This window comes from Odocoileus virginianus, chromosome 26, assembly GCF_023699985.2.
Source record: "Odocoileus virginianus isolate 20LAN1187 ecotype Illinois chromosome 26, Ovbor_1.2, whole genome shotgun sequence".
NCBI lineage: Eukaryota > Metazoa > Chordata > Mammalia > Artiodactyla > Cervidae > Odocoileus > Odocoileus virginianus.
The window spans coordinates 26068032-26074031 of NC_069699.1; positions in this window are offsets into that span (position 1 = coordinate 26068032).

Below are 6000 nucleotides of genomic sequence, written 5' to 3' on the forward strand. Positions count from 1 at the left end.
TCTATAGATATTGCAGATAACTTTTCTCCAGCAGTTTTGAAGGACTGTAAGGAATGGTAAGGGGTTCCCCAAGCTGTGTACATAGGTCAGGTACCCTCGACCTAGTCCCTAGAACTAGAGCCTGAGACAGAGATTCCGATGCATGTGACTCACTGTGAGGGTATTACTCAGGAGAAATTGTAAGGAAGGAAGTGAGGGAAAGAGAAAGGGGAGAAGCCGAGCAAAAATGTGGGCTCAGGGAAAACTTGACCTTAAGAATTCTGGAGTGTAAGCCACAATGGAGTCATCTGCCCTTTAAGACAGTTTTCTGTACCCCATAATAATCCTCATGGTTGTGGATCCAGGGTAGGTGGCGGCGGCGGCATAGTTACTTTTGAGAGTCTTCCATCAATCTAGGGCAGTCATTCTCAACTATGAGCTATTTGGTCTCCTAAGAGACATTTGGCAAAGTCTGGAGATATTTGTGGTTGTCACAATAGCAGGGTTGGTATTGGAATTGAGAAATAAGAGGTCAGGGATGCTGCTAAACATCTCACAATATGCTGGCAGGCTCCCCACAACAAAGAATTAGTTGGCCCCAAATACCTGAGGGGGAGAAACCCTGAAATAAGGAAAGTCTTTGGAGAAGAGGTCATCCCAAATGTTTGTGGCCAGTTACAGATGGGCTTCCTGGGTCCATAAAGAACACCTGGGCAGGGGATCAAAACAATACCTTCTGTAGATGGCTTTTATATATATGACAGAAAACAATAAAGGAAGCTCAAAGTGCAATTTGGTTAGCATTTCCCCCCTGGCCTGTATTTCATCAAATGGAATGGGACTAGCATCTTGGAATGTATGTTGCTAAGCCCTTAGCTAAACCCTGCACAAAAATGTCAAAACAAAACAAAAAACACCCTAGGATCAGCTGTAACTCTTTTAGGTTTTTTCCAGAACTTTATTGAGCTTGTATACAATTGGAATTGGACTAAGTCTTAACTGAAATACCCATGTCTGTGCTATATTATTGCTAACACTGGGCTCTTTTAACAGCTGTAACTTGAATAGGCTGAAGGACTGGTGCAAAGATCAAAAATAGTTGTGCTTAACAATAAAGGGGTTTAAAAAACACTGGACACATCACCACTGTCCGACTCATGCTCATGTACCCTGTTAGGCCCATCCCTTAATCCTCTTTTACAATCCAAATTTCAGGGTTTTCCTGGAGGCTCAGATTGTAAAGAATCCACCTGTAATTCAGGGAGACCCAGGCTCGATCCTTGGGTTGGGAATATCCCCTAGAGAAAGGAATGGCTACCTACTCCAGTGTTATTGCCTGGAGAATTCCATGAACAGAGGAGCCTCATGGGTTACAGTTTATAGCTTTGCAAAGAGTTGGACATGATTGAGCTGCTAACACTTGCTTACTTGCTATCCAGGAACTCATCCAAGCCCTCTTAGAATTAGTTTAAAACTCAAAATTGCAAAACTTCAGATATCTAGTCCCACTGTGTATAGAAGGATAGTTGTTTTTCAAACTTCAAAATATGTTATATAGTTTGTATTCTAACTTTCGCATTTTTATTCTAGTTTTCTGATCTTTGCTTATGATTCTATTGGTTTCACTTTTTTTCCCATCTTGAAACACATCATCACTTTGTTCACTTCTTAAGAATTAACATTACTAACAGTGATAAAAAAGGAAGGTACAATTATGGTAAAATATTCTTGCCAAAATATAGTCAAGTGAAATACTAGATATAATGCTATGTTGGGTGGAAATAATGAAAAAATAAGATATGATACCATTTTGTTTAAATTATTTCTGTACTTTTTATGATAGGAAGATACTTTGAATGAATTTTATGAATACACTGAAAGTCGTAAAAGATGTATGCCAAAATAATAACAGCGGTTAAAGTGTAGTTTGCAAGTTCTATATAAGATCCCACCATCTCCCCAAAACGGCTCAGAGAATGAACTAGAGTTATAAACAGCTTATACAGGAAGCTATTTCCAACATAGATTAAAACTCTGTTCTTCATTAACATTGTCTTACTTGCCTAAGCGCCTGCCACCTTCTGGAAACAAGGGGGACTTCACCATTAAAAGATTTCTAATAGTAGAATTTTGTAATATGGCTGGAACTGGGATTGTTTTTAGAAAATATTTTTAAGAACAGTCTTGTGGACTCTGGGAGAAGGCGAGGGTGGGATGTTTCAAGAGAACAGCATCGAAACATGTATATTATCTAGGGTGAAACAGACCACCAGCCCAGGTTGGGTGCATGAGACAAGTGCTTGGGCCTGGTGCACTGGGAAGACCCAGAGGGATCGGGTGGAGAGGGAGGTGGGAGGGGGGACCGGGATGGGGAAGACATGTAAATCCATGGCTAATTCATTTCAATGTATGACAAAAACTACTGTAATGACGTAAAGTAATTAGCCTCCAACTAATAAAAATAAATGGAAAAAAAAACATTTAATTTTGAACCATGTGGATCACAAACAAGTTATTAGACTAGAAGAGGAGCTAATTTAATTCAATCAGAGATGGCAGATATGCATGCTTGTGCATGCTAAGTTGCTTTGGTCTTGTCCAATTCTTTGTGACCCTATGGATTGTAGCCCGCAAGGTTCCTCTGTTCAAGGGATTCTCCAGGCAAGAATACTGGAGTGGGTTGCCATGCCCTCCTCCATGGGATCTTCCCAACCCAGGGGTCAAACCCAGGTCTCCTGCATTGCAGGCAGATTCTTTACCATCTGAGCCACCAGGGAAACCCAAGAATACTGGAGTGGGCAGCCTATCCCTTCTCCAGGGGAACTTCCCGACCCGGGAATGGAACTAGCATCTTCTGTATTGAAGGCAGATTCTTTACCAGCTGAGCTACCTGGGAAGCCCCCCAAACTGATTACAGGAAAAAGCTATTTTTAAAATGGTGAAAGGTCATCCAAAAATAAGGCTTAAAGCAGTGGAAAAACAAACAAAATCCCAGCAACTTTGAATGCTCAAAAAAGACAAAAATTTTCATTCTTGTTTATTTTTTTCCCTCCAAAGCAGAGTTAACATGAAATGTTGAAATGATGTCTTTATTTTCAAGCATTGTCTATATCTAGAAACAAAAATTCAACTGGATCTTTGAACCCATATTGATATGCCTAAAAAAGTACCAAAGAAAAACAATAAACTAGTGTTGCAGATATTCATTTATAGTGTGATAATGCTCCCCAAGCATTAGAGACATAATGTAACAGGGTACTTAGAAATGTATATAGAAATATAAAAAGCTCTGCAAGAGTGATTAGAGGGATTACTCTTGGTGAAGCAGGAGAAATAACCAAAGTTAGACAGCAGTCAAGGGAATTTTTCTGTGATATTCTGTTTTTAAAAAAAGAAAATGAACTTTTCATTTGTGTAATTAGCCATTAATTAGAAATCCAAAGAGTGAACTATGACTTGCAAATAAAGTCATAAATCCCTGTTTTATATATACGTATATATCAATCAGTATTTTGTGATATAGGAGATGCAATATATATTTCAAATAAATACATAGCAGCAGCAGTGTACCTTACGATCTGTTTATCTGTATTGCGATAATTTGTCTGTGTGTGTTGCCAAAGAGTAAAACATCCAGGAAGTGCATAGCTCTACTGTGTAAAGTGCTTTCAAACAGACTTTCATCAGGTGTAGCTTCACCCTCAGTTAATTCTTTGGCATTAATAATTTAAAAATATTAATGCTTGTGACCTCCAGGAATGAGGTCCCGTGGCAGATGTAAAGGTTCTTTTTAGAGAAGCTAATTTGGAATGAGCCAGTCAAAGGCCTATCTCAAGGGATTTTTTGAGGGCTACATTAATTCCGTGTTTGCATCAGTTCATTTTCATTACAGAGCACCTGTTATTTGTAGGGCTAAATAGGGTCTAAAGTAGGAAGACTTGTGCTCACATTGTGAAACAAGCTGGGTAGGAGGTAGTATAGAGGGAGCCAACTCTATAGTATTTTAGAGCTTGAGCTCAGGTATCAGACTCACTTGGGTTTCAATTCTCATTGAACCACTCACTAATTGTAATCTTGTGCACACGATGGGGATATGTAATCCCTAGTTCACAGAGCTGTCAGAATGGAAAAATGAAATCATTATAAAGGATATGGTGCAGTGCTGGCACATAGTGAGTACTCAATTCAATTAATCCCTCTGCTCCCCAAGGAACAGATGAATGTGCAGAGTACTTTTTTAAATTGTTTAACATAAACCTCTTGTCTTTATCAAAACTCTGATTTAAGAATGCATTTGAGTCAGTTCTAATGAAGTGGATGAAACTGGAGTCCATTATACAGAGTGAAGTAAGCCAGAAAGAGAAACACCAATACAGTATATTAATGCATATATATGGAATTTAGAAAGATGGTAACGATGACCCTATATACAAGACAGCAAAAGAGACACAGATGTAAAGAACAGACTTTTGGACTATGTGGGAGAAGGTGAGGGTGAGATGATGGCATTGAATAGTATTGAAACATGTATATTACCATATGTAAAATAGATGACCAGTGCAAATTGGATGCCTGAAGCAGGGCACTCAAAGCTGGTGCTCTGGAACAACTCAGAGGAATGGGGTCGGGAGGGAAGTGGGTGGGGGGTTCAGGATGGTGAGACTCATGTATATCCAGGGCTGATTCATGTTAGTATATGGAAAAACCCACCACAATACTGTAAAGTAATTAGCCTCCAATTAAACAAATACAAAAAAATCCCAGATTTAACCAGATTGATTTTTATTTTGAATTTTAAATTTTATTTACTCCTATTGATATGCTGAGTCCTAATTAATTTTCAAGACTCATAAAAAGTTGGAGGTTGAAAAGGTTTTTTAGGTTATCTGATCCACTGACTCCGGAGATGACTTTCACTTGTCTTTCACTGATATTTAAAATCAGGAAATAAAAACATCTCTTGGACTATTCTAGTTACTGGTGGAATAACTGGAAATAAAATGAGAGGGAAGGAAGGCCAAGGGAATATGCAGGGGAGAAGAGAGCCTAGTGGGAGAGGCATTGAGAGAGTATGACCAGAATTAAAAGGAGAAATACAAGGAAGAGAAAGAAAAACGACAGAAAAGAGGACCTCGAATAAGTGTAAGGAGAAAACTGAGAAAAGGAAATAGGAGAAAGTACACAGGCATTGCTATTAGTCATTGCAGACACCAATACGGTTTAAAAGTCAGATGTTACGGAATTTGGTAATTGTAAAATGCATGATTGTAAGATATATTGCTTAACCTTTGTGAGTCGTGTTCTTCGGCGTTCGTGGTGTAGATTAAACGAGATGAGTGGAACGGGCGTTCACTAAACGAGCAAATTCTGTTCAATTAAGGACTTAGGAAGAGGAAAGAAAGTGGCAGAAGCGGACAGAGAGAGGAATGGAGGGAAAGAGGAGGAGATAGAAATCGGTAGAGAATGAAGGAGGAGAGGGAGAAAGGGGAGTTGTTGACAGAGCAAGTGAGAACTAAGGAAAACCACAGTAACGGTGTTTCTGTGGTTTCTGAGGTGACTGCTCCAACACACCCAGCCTCGACAACTTGCCGGGAACCTTGTTAGAGCTTAACATGCACAAATGCATGCTATCCTCACACCGTCTCTACGAGGCTAGGTTTCTAACCTTATTTTATAAAATAAGAAGAATCTTCTTAGAAGAGATACCTGAAGCATACAGGGGTTCTGTAACTTTCTCAAAGTCGTACTTCTGGGTATTGGAAAGAAAGAATTTAAAAGCAGGTTTCACTGCCTGCAAAACTAATGCTGTTAAAATCATCTCTAATAACCTTCAAAGAAGCTTAGTGGTCCTAAAGTGGATTCTTGCCCGGGTTCTTGCAAGTCATGCCCTGGGTTCAATTTCTGCGCACAAAGCCTCACTCCTCCGGTCCTTTCTCGACTCTCAGCGTCCCGTCTCCAAGGAAACCGGCGCGAGGCGGGATTTCCTCTCGCACGCACGCGCACTTCCGCCTAGAGCCGGAA